The sequence below is a fragment of the Zea mays genome, chromosome 4 (genome assembly GCF_902167145.1).
Source record: "Zea mays cultivar B73 chromosome 4, Zm-B73-REFERENCE-NAM-5.0, whole genome shotgun sequence".
NCBI lineage: Eukaryota > Viridiplantae > Streptophyta > Magnoliopsida > Poales > Poaceae > Zea > Zea mays.
This window is the reverse complement of record NC_050099.1, coordinates 136,326,525-136,340,611: the sequence shown is the minus strand read 5'-3', so window position 1 is coordinate 136,340,611 and position 14,087 is coordinate 136,326,525. Positions and strand designations below refer to the sequence as shown.

Genomic DNA, 14,087 nt, shown 5'->3' with positions numbered 1-14,087 from the left:
CTCTTGCATCCAAGAGCCTGGCCACTTCTTCCGAAATGTAGGCACAGGATAACTGGCCCTAGAGCGGGGCACGAAGCTGTAGCAGCCAAAGTTGTTGTGGTATTGTTCTTTCCCAGTCACTTTTGTCTGATAGGATAATTCGTGAATATTACAAAAGCACCTGTCGTCTAGCTCTAACCCTTGGCTCCTCATGGCCCATATAAAACCCCTACTTTGATAAGAGCCTCAAGGATAAGTTGATGAAGGTATATTTCAAAAGTTTATAGAACTTCGACCAACATCTTATGCAGTGGGAAACGAAGTCCAGCTTTCATGAAGCTTCTGAAAACTACCACCTCATTAGCTTCGGGAAGAGGAACAGTATTCTCTCCTCCGACCCTCACAATAGAAATAGCACAAAAGTATTTTCCTTTCATCGCTTTGATCTGCCCTTGCTTAACAGATGACTTTCCAAAAAATGACATGGCTAGGCCTCCACGACCGATCTTCAACTTCCTCATTCCCGCTCTCTACATCGAAAATCTCGTTGTTGCTGGAATTCTCAGAAAACCCAGCCAACATTTCATTGGTGATTTTTTTCTGTACTAGGTCAGTGCCCGTGCGTTGCAATGGGAACATATAAATTAGTCAGGAACCATCTTAGAAGATTTTGCCAACACCTATTCACACAAAAAGTAAATTAGTCAGCATTATATTCATTTACAAGAAATTGTTATACAATCACATGAAAAACAACTAATTGTGATTCCTCTTTTCAAGTATTGCTCTAGCAAAATTAGGAACTTGATTCCACACAAGAGGACACGTTAAAGAATTTGGTATTCAGAAAGGAAAATATAGGAGCACATCGTCGTCAAAATATGAACGCCTTCCAGAGATGGTCTCAAGCAGTACAAAGCAAACTTATACACTGTGTTGTACTCATCAGGAGCATTGTACTCGTCATCTTGTTTCTTGTCAACACCAAAGCTGATGTCTGAAACCTTTGCAACATCGTCTTCAGTCAAGGATATGCATGAACTGATTAGTGTTACAGGAGTGTTTTGTTGGTGTGTATATTGCAGACGTGACTACTAGTTCAGGTGCTCCGCTTCGTTAACTGCAGCAGTGTTTTGACGACAATTAGTAAAAGCTAAAATGAGTGTTATCCTATCAACAACTACTAATACCATGAGCCTTAGTATGACGAGTACATACACTTACATGTATTACATGTATTCTTTAGATGGATAATAATAGATAACCATTTTACTCATTTTTCATATCTGAAGACATCTTAGAGGTTAAACTCTTTGCTACTCTCATGTATTACTAAATACTTACAGAAGAATGCACCAGGAATTGCATGTTCAAGTACACACGAGCAAGCACTCCTGTTGACCGAAGGTTGTTTAGTGAACTGGCATATCCAAGTGGCCACAGTAGCAAGTGTACCACATTGGTGATTGGTGGATCAGAAGTTGAACGAACACAAATATGAGAACTTATTCATATTTGCGCTAAACCAACTGATATGTTCCAATATTGCAAGTGCGGACAAGTTATTAATTATTGTAGTCATTTCACAAAGTAATGTTCATGTATGGTGTTTGTGAATGCACAAAAGGAAGCATCTGGCATCTGTTTAGCGATGTAACAAGTGTATAGAATCATTAAGGAAGTGAAAAGCATCACCTGACCATCAGGACCAGTCTGTGTCCATCATATCTGGGTTTGGCCTATACTTCAGGAGGTCTTCCTCATCCGAATGCCCATCCTTCCCATTCGCCTCTGCATTTCCTGATTTCTCTCGAGCAGTGGCATTGTTAGCTGCATTGGTGAGCTTCTGGATTTGGTAATCTACCTTCTTGTCACTCGGACGAATCTACAAGAGCGCAGCAGCAGAGCCATGGGTAGAAACCACATGCAGTTTAGCTTCATTCTCCAGTACCAAAAGTATCATCAACTCACATATTGTAAAGTTGATAACAAAGCACGCAAGTTGCCCTGTTTTCCAGTAGACCACCTCTTAATTTCAAAGTCTAAAGTGTCTCCAATTCTCTGTAATTCACAATGTCCAAACAAACAAGTGGGTTGTTAGCATCCAAGCAAGTGTAGTTAAAGGACCAAGGCATGTTGTAATCACGTACTGAAAATGTGGTGAGATATGAAAGCTGAAAACAATTTTAGATAATAACAAATGTTGGTGAGATATGCTATAATCAAAGGTGAGTTGTTACTTGGTCTATTTCATCTCTGAAATGAACACCAGAGTGTAGACTGTTTTGAGTGTTGACATGGACTAAAGCAAGCATAATCAAGTTGATATGGATATGAAAAGCATATGTACTTACATCTCTCTCAGCCTGCTCCTTGTGAGCTTTTGCATATATCGTTCATTCTTCTCAGCCCGAGATTTTCATCTGAGACCATCACGAATCAAAAAGTGCCACAGCGAAGAGCTGTCCACTTCGAGATTGAAACCTGCCTCTTCTTGTTCTGCCCTGCTTCACCTATAATATAACACAAAGTCAATAAATATATCCTACAACCCAACATAAAAAGGATAAATAAGAATTATCGTGCCCATCAAAGAATCTATAATGATAACAATCTACAACCCAACAAGCAGTAGAAAATAAACACAGTGATGCATGACAACAATCTACACCTATATGAAATCAAAATGCATGCATAAATTAGGAAGCATCAAATACAATAATGTTGGAAAGAGAAACTAATAAAAATTTTGAAGTGAAAACCACAGTGAGGCAGTGAGCAGATTTATTATAATCTCACAAAATAGAGGAAAACTTCAAACAACCCCAACCTTACATTTCAGTTTGCATCGATTAGGTAATACTCACTGAAATAAATAAGGAATCTTACCGGGGGTTCTAGAGGATATAAGAAACTGATAACAATATCATTCTCGTCTTCAAGAGGTTGCAGCGGCATATAGTATGCAGAGATGATAGACACAGTTTATACACAGATGATGAGATTACTCAGAAAAATATACATTTAGTGGGAGCCACCAGTACTGGGCCTGTCCTTTTTAAATTATCTAGCAGTGCAAGATCAACATTGAGGAAATGACCAAACATATCTTCCAATGCTCGACAGTAAAGAACCTTTGTTTTCAACAAATGTTGATAGCTTACGTGATGGAATGGACAAATATTAATTCGCAAATAACAAATAGAATAGCATCCATAGCATATACCTCCTTTGTAATTTAGATATTCAGTGACACAAATGGTCTTCATCATTGTCCAATTTTCACCAGTTCCTTGTAGTGTTGAAGGAAACATGATCTGAAAGCACCTTCAAATCAATAAGCATTTCACAAAAAAGAGTGCTTGCAAGAAATGAGAGTTCGTAAGTGCCACAAATATAGTATTGAAATAAAGTTTTAGTATTCACACTACAGGGAGACCAAAGACAAGACCAGATTCTTATGTATCATGCAACAAATTGTCCAGAAAAAAAGGTTAGCAACAGCCTACTTGCTTGATGAATGTTGTTTGTAGCATTTGAGCTACAGTATTGTGCTATTTCATATAGATGAATTGCGCTTAAAGAAAAGGAAAGAAGAGATCATCTTTTATTGAAGGAAGCAAAGATTCATCAAAACCATCCAAGCTAGTTAGTGGAACAAAAGTCTTCCGTTATAAGCTAATAAATCATGAAAAATGAATGCACATTTAGGTCAACTAAGTGGTGTTAGTTGCAAACCCTATATAGTCAAGGAAATATATAAGCCACAAATATAAAGTTCCATAAAAATCATTAATTACTTGTTAGAATTACCTGTAACTTGACAATTCTTTGGCAGAAATGGCATTGGACGACGCAGTACTTACAAGAGGGAAATGCATTAGACAGAAGCATAGAACCGAACAGTACTCACCAATGATGAAGCAGTTGAACATCTTCTCAAGCGCCATGGAGAGGTCCTCGTAGTTGGAGTACATCTTGATGTCCACCATCTTGAGGTAGGGCGCGTCGTCCATGCTGACCTTCACATACATGGTCTGAGCTGTGGACGTTGCGTCCTCTGCCGGTGCCTTTCTCCTGGAGGAGCTCGCGGCGAGGGTGTTCTTTCGGTAGTTCTGCACGGGTGGCCATCCCACCACCTACGCTCTGCACAACTCAAAATCACCGCATCAGTCAACTCAGCCCACAGTGACGTACAAGTCCAACTCTGGGCAGAAACGGTAAGGCGTTCCAGGGGCGAATATCAAAGCGGGGTCTTACTTGGCGGCCGGCGGCGCGACGGTGAAGGCCTGCTTGTCGTCGGTAGCCCAGGCAGCGACGGGGCGCTGGGCGGGCCTGGGAAGGCACGTTTGGCAGAGACACCAGCGGGCACCTTGGGGGCGGTCGGCAGCGGGCCGAGGGTGAGCGAGCAGGATCAGCGCCTGTTGTCCAGTTGGATGTCTAGGCTCTCGAGGTCGACCTTGTTAGCACACAGGTAGGACTCATTCTTCCCCAACGACGACAACGCGCCGCCGGTGCTCGACACCATCGTGGCCCGAGACCGACTTTCGCCACCGCCGGCGGCTCGTCCTCCTCGTCCACCACGTTGTAAGATGGGGGTCAAAAGGGGCCTGGCACCAAGAGGGCGCATCAGGAGGAAGGGGGCCATTTTGTGGCGAGTCGATGCTGCATTGCTGCCACAGGAGAACAGAAATCAGAGATCGTACGGACAAGAGGTAGAGAAGTCTCCTGAAGAAAAAGGAATAGAAATGCTATTAACAAAAAAAGAACCTTGGATCGTGCATAAACAGGTCGCCCGTAGAGATGCTGGATGCCCAGGATTTTACGGTCGATCATGCCAACCGCATTGCAGCCTGAGCTGGTGTCACCTCTTACTCCACATTTCACCTAAGTAAGAAAGATTGCGAATTCGAAGCTCATCAGTAATAAAATCTCTTAGCATAAAGAAATGATGAAGTAGAACCTACAAAGAAATGCTTCTCTGTGGAGCCAGGAGCTGATGTCTGGTACTCCCAGTCAGGAACATAGATACCGTACAACAGGGACTTGTATGTGATCGCCACGACTGCGCCTACGAACAAAATGGCTCGTGATCCTTCCCATAGTGCATAAAGGGGAGTACTTTTGGTCTAACTAAACTCACAGCTAGTAGCGGTATCGCTTGAGCAAATCGTATCCATAGTCTACATCTTCATCTCCTTTGATCCAAATCTCACAGAGGGCGGTCAGCAGATAAGCTATTGTAATTCTCTGCAATCAAGAATGCGAGGCATCAGTTTTACATACATACTTACCAAACACCAGTTTTATCTTGTCCATGGACAAAATACATAGCTCATAACAGAAACACGCATTACATATACCTGCAGTACACCCATCAGCCTTATTTCTTGAAGGTCAACCCCAAAACTTAGACTGCGAACACCATGAAAGAATCCACCTGTGCAGCGCGTAGCGCAGCAAAAAAAAGCATCAAACACATTTTCATTTCCATGAGTGTACTTTTGGTTAGTTGAAGAAACATAGCTCAGCTGCCATCACACCTTGTAGAATTGAAGCATAATTGCAGCATCATTAGAAAATAATATACTTATCACTCAAAGTGCTGCTAGCAATGTGTCGAAATGTGTTCTAAGATTGTTTCGAGGTTTCGCCATCAGATACTACAAAGAAAAATATAGAGATGCAATTCAACAGCACAAGAATAGAAAACAATGGTCAAAATCATTACAGGATGTTAAGGACTCAGATACAGAGATGTCTGCGCATCAGTCGCTCGACAGAAGCCTGCCTCGGATCAAGTGCTGGATTATGCATTAGTTTATCTTCACTATCCAAAATCAAATCATGGAGCACAAAAAACAACTAAAATCAAATTACGGATCAGGGAAAAACAACGAAACAAGATTGGAGGGGCCTGTAGTTATTCAGTGGTGGCAATAGGGTACCTCACCCTTGGAGGACGGCGCAGACTTGAAGCACAAAAAACAACTAAAATCAAATTACGGATCAGGGAAAAACAACGAAACATGATTGGAGGGGGCCTGTAGTTATTCAGTGGTGGCAATAGGGTACCTCGCCCTTGGAGGACGACGTGGACTTGAAGCAGCGGAGCGCGGCGTCCTCGAGCACGAAGTAGCGCTTGCGCGAGTACTGCATCCCAAATAGGTTGGATCGTGAGTACTGCATCTAAAATCAAATTACGGATCAGGGAAAAACAACGAAACAAATTAATAGCAATTTATCATTCTTCTCTGTGGACGCCTACTTCAGTTGGACAGGCATACTCTATCTGAATATCTTATAGCCAACAGGAACCGACCAGCACTCCTGAAACAGAGAAGAAATACAAATTGCTATTAATTTTGCCAAATGGTTAGTGCATGTAATGATGTTCTTCAACGAAACATGAAGACTCAAAAGGCTCACTTGAGATAAACAAGCATCAGAGGTCCTCAAATCCAGGTAAGCACCACTTGGTTATATGCAGCTCTGAGGATTAAGCATTAACTGCGTCTATGTGATAAACAAAAGCTAGCAGTAAAATAATCCGCTGAAGTAGAGAGGCCATTCACTCGTATACCATCTTGTACCGAAACGTAATAACTAATATAAAGAATATTTTTCATCATAAACTATATTTCTTTCCATGTAAGATATTGTATTTCACATATATTGGTAGGTCGTAGTGTAATCAGTGAGAATTTTTTATTTGGTTCTTGAATTAGAATATGCTGATCTCAAATAGAAACAGTCAGATGCACAACAAAGCAGGTCGAATTCACAAACGGAGTTTAAGAATTTATAACATGGGGAACCTGATATGTTGATGACATCCATATCAGGGAAGTCAGCCTGGAGGTAGTCCAGCACGTTCTGTACACCTTTGGAGACCATCTTCATCCCCATGGCATCCCCTGTGCTACAGCTGAACCTCATGTAAAGGTTCCTCCCTGTAATCACACACTTCACTCCCTGCAACCTTCCAAATCTGCTCGACCTACACAAATATTTCCCAAAACAGGTCGGTCACATCTCACATAATCCCAGCCTAAATCCTCAAGTTATAAAAAAGTGGGCAACAGTACAGGCAATTTATGGGTTTAAAAATTGACAGATGCCAACTGTTGCTTTGATCGGGATGGATACACAGAGATGTGTTGTCAAGCACAAGAGCGCGCGTGGAGCATGGGTCGAAAGCAAAAGGGACAATGTGTCGTTGATTTAGAATCTAGCGTTCTTACCTGTTAAACACCATAGCCAGGGTGTCAAAGTTCATTGGTCCTCCAAGAAGGCTTTGAGCTCGGCGGCGCGGCGTGCAGATGGGAACCGGACGGCCGGGGCTCGCGTCATCCCATCATTGAGCACGACGCTAGAGGCCCCACTGGACTCGGCAATGGCCTTGCATCCGCGGTTGGTGCTGGCGACGAGGCAGCCCTCGGTGGTGGCCATTGGTACGTAGAGCCGGCGGCCGTCGAGAAGGAGCGGGTCGGTGACGCCCACGGGAAGCTGCACGAACCCCACCGGCAGCTCGCAGCACTGGCTGAGGATGGACGCGTAGTCGAACCCATCGAGCGGGATCCCGTCCATCTCCCTCCCGGTGATCCTGCGCAGCGCCTCCCACTTGATCCCGGCGGCCCAGCGGCAATCTCCCAGCCTAGTCTCCAGCACGTAGGACGGAATCTTCCCTGCCACGACGACGGCCACGATCTCCTCGTCCTCCTCCGGCATTTTCTCCGGCACGGAGGCGAGGCTCCCCAGCAGCGCACACGGGGCCGCCGGCGCGGGCGGCGGTGGTGCTCGTGCCTGTCCGTGGCAGGAGTCGATGATGAAGTCCTCCTCGTCATTGCTGTTGGAGACTACGGATTGCACGAAGGCGATCCCGAAGAAGCTGAGGAGGTAGATGAGCGACGCCACGAGGCCGCAGATGGCGAAGATCTCGGCGAGGGAGACCACGTGGAGCGGCGTGGAGGCGCGGATCTTCTCCCGCCACCGCCGCATCAGGTACACCAGCGACGCGGCGAACAACACCGAGAAGATGAGGTTCGTGTGCCAGATCGGCAGCGGCAGCACGTCCCCCGCCTGCACACGCACCCGCTGCCCCTCGCCGCCGGTCGCCTGCTGGCGCCGTGGGGCGCTCCCGTGCGACGGACCTCCATAGCCATAGGGTGCGTCGGGCTTGCTCGTCGGCGCTCAACCGCACGGCGGCAAGGAGGAGGAGCGGAGCAGTGGCCCAAAGTTTGGGGATTTGATTTGGGTGGAGGATCGATCTCGACCCGTGGAGGGGGGAGGCGGGGCGGCGGCGGCTGACGCGGGGTGGGGGAGGGGGAGGCGGGGGGACGAACGTGGGCGTGGGCGGGCGGACGGTGTAGATTTATGGAAGCGAGCGAACGGTGCAGATTCACCGAAGGCAGAACCAGGGGAGGCAGCCTACCCCTTACAACCTTAATAGTAGTAAAGATTTTGTGAAGAAATACATATGTTTTTGAAACATGAACAGTGGCAAGCATGACATTTCAGACTTGTTATTCTTCATTTTTATGTCCTGAATAGCTCAATCTGTTTTCCTATTAAATAAGCACAGCTTTGACATCCATGATCCACCCCAAAAGAAAACAAGGGACAAAAGAAAATTATTTGGACATAGAAGACCTCTCTTTTGTAGATTTTTCTCAGTACATTTTTTGTACTATCAACTAATCAGCGTCAGGGACCACAAACTCAACTCTAGTAAAAAGAGGCCTTTCAAAAGGACAGCATCCCAAAGCGGTGCGTACAAGGAAAATAATCACATAATAAAAAACCAAAACATTGCTGCCAAATAGCATCCATTTTCTAACTTACTGATCATATACTAAAATAGTAACAGTGTAAATCTTATGGAGGGATCAACAATGCCACTTTGGTAGTTATCTTTATATTAGTTTTGACACCTGGATAGAACTGTGCCATGGAGAAGACTTGAAGCTTTTTTTTAAATTTGTAAAAGCATGATATTATCAGATTACAAAATCATGTGGTACATGAGAGTTATATAAATCTTTTTACATCTAACTCACAAAGCATAGACCCTTTGGATACTTGTTAACATTGAAAAGAATAACAAAAGGCTGGTGCAAAACAGGGGCAGAAATGCCATGGGTTGTTCCAACTATCCACGTTACTGAAAAAATTTCCTATATGGACATGCTACTTGCAAGATCTATATAACATCTTTGATTGAAGCCAAATGAACAACTTTTCTTACGGAGTAGGAACCACTGTGCCTGTCGGCGTTTCGAACCCGGGGGGTCCCTGGACCGACGAGTAAATTGTCGTCGCGTGCCCCAGCCCAGATGGGTCGGTGCGAGAAGGAGCGCGAAGGGGGGAAGAGAAGCCGGAGGGAGACAGGCGTGAGAGGTGAAACCCGCGGCCTTCGTGTTTGTCCCGCGCCCAGGTCGGGTGCGCTTGCAGTAGGGGGTTACAAGCGTCCACGCGGGAGGGAGCGAGTGGCCTCACGCGAGCGCCGTCCCGTCCTTCTCCGCGCGGCCAACCCTCTGTAAGAGGGCCCTGGACCTTCCTTTTATAGGCGTAAGGAAAGGATCCAGGTGTACAATGGGGGGTGTAGCAGTGTGCTAACGTGTCTAGAGGAGGAGAGCTAGTGCCCTAAGTACATGCCATCGTGGCAGCCGGAGAGGTTTTGGCACCCGGTTCGTGTGGTGTCGTGGCCGTCGGAGGAGCGCTGGAGCCTGGCGGAAGGACAACTGTCGGGGCTGTCGAGTCCTTGCTGACGTCCTCTTGCTTCTGTAAGGGGGCTAAGAGCCGCCGTCGTCATAGAGCGTGCGGGGCGCCATCATTACTTGTTTAGCGGAGCAAGCCAGATGGGACACCGGTCTTGTTCCCCGTAGCCTGAGTCAGCTTGGGGTAGGGTAATGATGGCGCCTCCTGTGACGTGGTCGGTCCGAGCCCTGGGTTGGGCGAGGTGGAGGCTCCTCCGAGGTCGAGGTCGAGTCTATCTTCCAAGGCCGAGGTCGAGTCCGAGCCCCTGGGTCGGACGAGGCGGAGACCGTCGGCTGAGGCCAGGGCTGAGTCCGAGCCCTGGGGTCGGGCGAAGCGGAGTTCATCGTCTTCTGGGGCTGAGCCCGAGTCCGAGCCCTGGGGTCGGGCGAAGCGGAGTTCGTCGTCTTCCGGGGCTGAGCCCAAGTCCGAGCCCTGGGGTCGGGCGAAGCGGAGTTCGTCGTCTTCTGGGGCTGAGCCCGAGTCCGAGCCCTGGGGTCGGGCGAAGCGGAGTTCGTCGTCTTCCGGGGCTGAACCCGAGTCCGAGCCCTGGGGTCGGGCGAAGCGGAGTTCGTCGTCTTCCGGGGCTGAGCCCGAGTCCGAGCCCTGGGGTCGGGCGAAGCGGAGTTCGTTGTCTTCCGGGGCTGAGCCCGAGTCCGAGCCCTGGGGTCGGGCGAAGCGGAGTTTCCTATGGCGCCTGAGGCCGGAATTGGCTGCTGTCAGCCTCACTCTGTCGAGTGGCACAGCAGTCGGAGCGGCGCAGTCGACACTGTCCTCTTGACAGGCCGGTCAGTGGAGCGGCGAAGTGACTACGGTCACTTCGGCTCTATCGACTGGAGGGCGCGTGTCAGGATAAAGGTGTCAGGCCACCTTTGCATTAAATGCCCCTACGATTCGGTCGGTTGGCATGGCGATTTGGCGAATGTTGCTTCTTGGTGAAGACTGGGCCTCGGGCGAGCCGAAGGTGTGTCCGTTGCTGGAGGGGGTCCTCGGGCGAGACGTAAATCCTCCGGGGTCGGCTGCCCTTGCCTGAGGCTGGGCTCGGGCGAGGCGTGATCGCGTCCCTCGAATGGACCGATCCTTGACTTAGTCGCACCCATCAGGCCTTTGCAGCTTTGTGCTGATGGGGGTTACCAGCTGAGATTTAGGAGTCTTGAGGGTACCCCTAATTATGGTCCCCGACAGTGCCGATTGACAGCTTTAGAAAGACCCCCAAAATGTATTCATATTTGCCATCTTTGATTGAAGATCACCAAATTTATACTCACATCTATCAGGATAGAAGAAATCGAGCCCAAATACTAGCACCAGCTTCCTCGTGAAGAATAAAAGAATAAATAGCAACAACAGCTAGTTGAATACCTGATGTACAGGTTCTTCACCCATGTGATCTCCTCCTGTGATGCGGAGAAGGAGGAACGCCCTCAAAGAAATCACCCACAGCTATCTCAAGGTCCTCAATAGAGTACTTAATGTACAGCTCTGGATGCTTCCCATTTTCTATATGATGCCGAAACCTGTCAAGGAATGACCGGTATGCTGGCAGCAGCTTCTCAGCAATCGAGATCCTAAGCTCCTCCCTCAACTTGTTGTCTGGCACGCACCACCCTATGCATGTCCTCAAATGTAGCGTTGAAGGACTTGAACCGCTCTCGCAGTGCCGACTTGGATATCCCTGACAAAAAGCCACCACTTACATGGAGCCCCTCATCACGCAAACAATTCAGGATCTTCAACCACGAGGCGTGCTGGTAGTTTGTGGCCGCCATTGTGAACTTGCCAGTAAGTCGTTTCAGGTAATCATCAGCTATCATGCCCCAGAGATCTGACGAATCTTTCACCTTGTGAACGATGTAGTGCACATTGTTCATCATGAACAGATGCGAGAGAGCTGGATCCTTGTAGAGTGCTGCCTTGCCCTCCAGGTTGTGTTCAAGAATAACAATGATCCAGACAATGTGAGAGGCAAGTGGTAACTGGTTCTCAAGCTCGGGGAGCTCGAGGTCAGCTAAGGACGACGCGAGCTCATTGCCCTCGGCAGCAAGACGAGCGCTAGCTGATGGACGCGATACGATCAGCTCGGAGAGCGTGGCCTTGTAGTCGCAAATGAGGCTGCTATAGTTCATCACATACCGAGTGAGCGGGTGGACGGTACCGCCAGGCACCGCGGTCTTGGGTGGGTCGCGGAGCACGGTGTTCTCGAACTCTGAGAATATCCCTCTCACGGCATCGGCGAGGCGCGTCTGGATCTCAGCGGCCTGCACGTATATGCACTCCGCGACCTTAGAGGCGGCGAAGATGTCGGAGACGTCGGTAGGAGGTCCGAGAGTACATCGTGGAGGTCTATGATCTTGAAGAGATACTTGGGGGAGCGGTGACCGATGTTGATGGCCTCGGCGAAGCCGAAGAGCTGCAGCGCGGCGCCCTTGACGGCCTCAGCGAAGGGGGTGTCGTGCGTGGCGGGCACCGAGGCGGCGGAGATGGGAAGGTCGTGGAAGATGTGGAAGCAGAGGCGACGCTCACTGGCGAAGACGCCGCGGACGGCGGCGCGGATCCACCGGCGGATCTTGGCCTCAAGCGCGTCCCACTCGAGGCGCTGGACGTCACCGATGCTGAGGCGCTCGACGCCGAGCCGGCGCAGGGAGGCGTCGACAGCGGGCTTGCGGACGGACGAGTACACCTGCGCGCACTCGCGGTCGTGCCCGGCGGCGGCCATGCAGGACGCGATGGCGCGGAGGTCCGCGATGACGTCGTCGGGCAGCAGGTCGATCTCGCGGATGCTCCGGAGCGAGCGGTAGGCGGTGCTACGGTGGCCAATGGAGGAGAACACAGAGTCGTCCTCGTCGGCGGCGGGGAGGTCGGCGGAGGAGGCCGAGTTGGAGCGGTCGGCGTTGATGGAGAGCAAGCTAAGGTACGTGAGCGCCTCGATCTCGTGGTCGACGGCGCGCGATGACAGCACGTGGCGGAACTCGTCCTCGAGCTGTGTCATAGCGACCAGCATGGCACCGCTCCTCGCCGTCGAAGACGACGAGAGGCGGCGCAGGCTGCCCACGGCTGCGGGCGATGGCGGCGCGAGCCGGTGCAGGTCGTCGACGGCACGGAGGAACCGGTCGGCCTTGGCACGGTTTCCGCCGCCGTCGAACAACATCGGCTCGTCCGCGCCACCGCACGCCAAGGACGAGTCCCACTGCATCACCACCCGCTTCGCCGCCTCCAGCTCCGCGGCCGATCCGTCCATGGATGGCAAGTTTAGTTGACTCCTCGCCTCCACCGCCTCCTCTTCCTCGATCCGAAGCTCACGCGGGGTGGGGGGACGAACGTGGGCGTGGGCGGGCGGACGAACGTGGGCGTGGGCGGGCGGACGGTGTAGATTTACGGAAGCGAGCGGACAATGCAGATTCACCGAAGGCAGAACCAGGGGAGGCAGCCTACCCCTTACAGCCTTAATAGTAGTAAAGATTAGTCTTCTCCATAGCATCGTAAAAACCAGTCAGTGACCTTGTTCTCCTCAGCCATTTAGACGATGGTTGCGCAGATGCCGAAGCTCAAAAGTCAATCAAGATCAAGAAAGCAAAGAAACTCAAAATGGCAAACACAGCGCAACCAGCTAAATAGCACGAAAAATGCTCATGACACAGGCTTCTATATATATACTCAGAACCCCATAGTTCGATGGGTCCCACAATTCAGTGTGATACGCTATTCTAGCAAAGGGAAGGTGTTTTTTGGACCTTCAGCTAAAGGCCTTCGTTCATGTCGCAGTCTAAATTTGTTACAAAGAAACAAATCAATACTACGAGGGGCTACTGTTGGGGGCCTTCTTCATCCGAAGGTCCTCAAAAACGTGACTGACCATATGTTTTTAGTATGACATGGATTATTACAAGGGGGGCTTCGTCTTTGGGATAAAGGTCTTCTCTCATGACAGGATGAAAATGTAGCCCGAAGGTGATAAGAATGGATGATGAAGCTATAGCCGAAGAGCTTCACCTTGATGTGATGACGAAGACCAAGTATGATGATGGACAAAAAGGGACAAAGACTACTCAGTCCATAATGATTCGTGTTGTGTTTATAGATGAATGTCAGGGGCATAAATGTACTTTTACTTAGTGTAGCATCCCAAAAATCCTAACCCAGGTTTGAAACCCTAATCTACCCTTTCCCCTCCTTTCATCCTCTAATTCCAAGAACTCCCCTAGATTTTCTTCCATCATATGCATACACTTTGTTTGATCACAAGCACCTCACTTAGATTCTATTTTCTAACACCTAGACTATCTACAAAATAAATTGTTCAAAAGAAAAAGATGCAAAAAGGGAAATAGGAATTAGAAAGTAAAAAGAAAAAG

General features: G+C 48.8%; 1 non-coding gene and 2 pseudogenes across 3 annotated transcripts; all 3 read right to left on the bottom strand.

The window, feature by feature from the left end:
* Nucleotides 1-664: 664 nt before the first annotated feature.
* On the bottom strand, nt 665-7,630 carry LOC103653719 (3-hydroxy-3-methylglutaryl-coenzyme A reductase pseudogene; annotated as a pseudogene). The gene is made up of 13 exons (NR_163583.1): nt 6,798-7,630; nt 6,409-6,495; nt 5,523-6,309; nt 5,343-5,419; nt 5,123-5,229; nt 4,947-5,050; nt 4,240-4,652; nt 3,893-4,125; nt 3,206-3,296; nt 2,334-2,492; nt 1,951-2,040; nt 1,675-1,864; nt 665-1,099 (listed from the first exon to the last, which is right to left on the bottom strand). The product of NR_163583.1 is annotated as a 3-hydroxy-3-methylglutaryl-coenzyme A reductase pseudogene (transcript).
* Nucleotides 5,719-5,816, bottom strand: LOC111591451 (small nucleolar RNA snoR31). Its single transcript, XR_004858081.1, has one exon. It is a non-coding gene; the product is annotated as a small nucleolar RNA snoR31 (small nucleolar RNA).
* Nucleotides 7,631-10,827: 3,197 nt separating the features above from the next.
* On the bottom strand, nt 10,828-13,021 carry LOC103653718 (exocyst complex component EXO70 pseudogene; annotated as a pseudogene). The gene has a single exon (NR_161177.1). The product of NR_161177.1 is annotated as an exocyst complex component EXO70 pseudogene (transcript).
* Nucleotides 13,022-14,087: the final 1,066 nt, after the last annotated feature.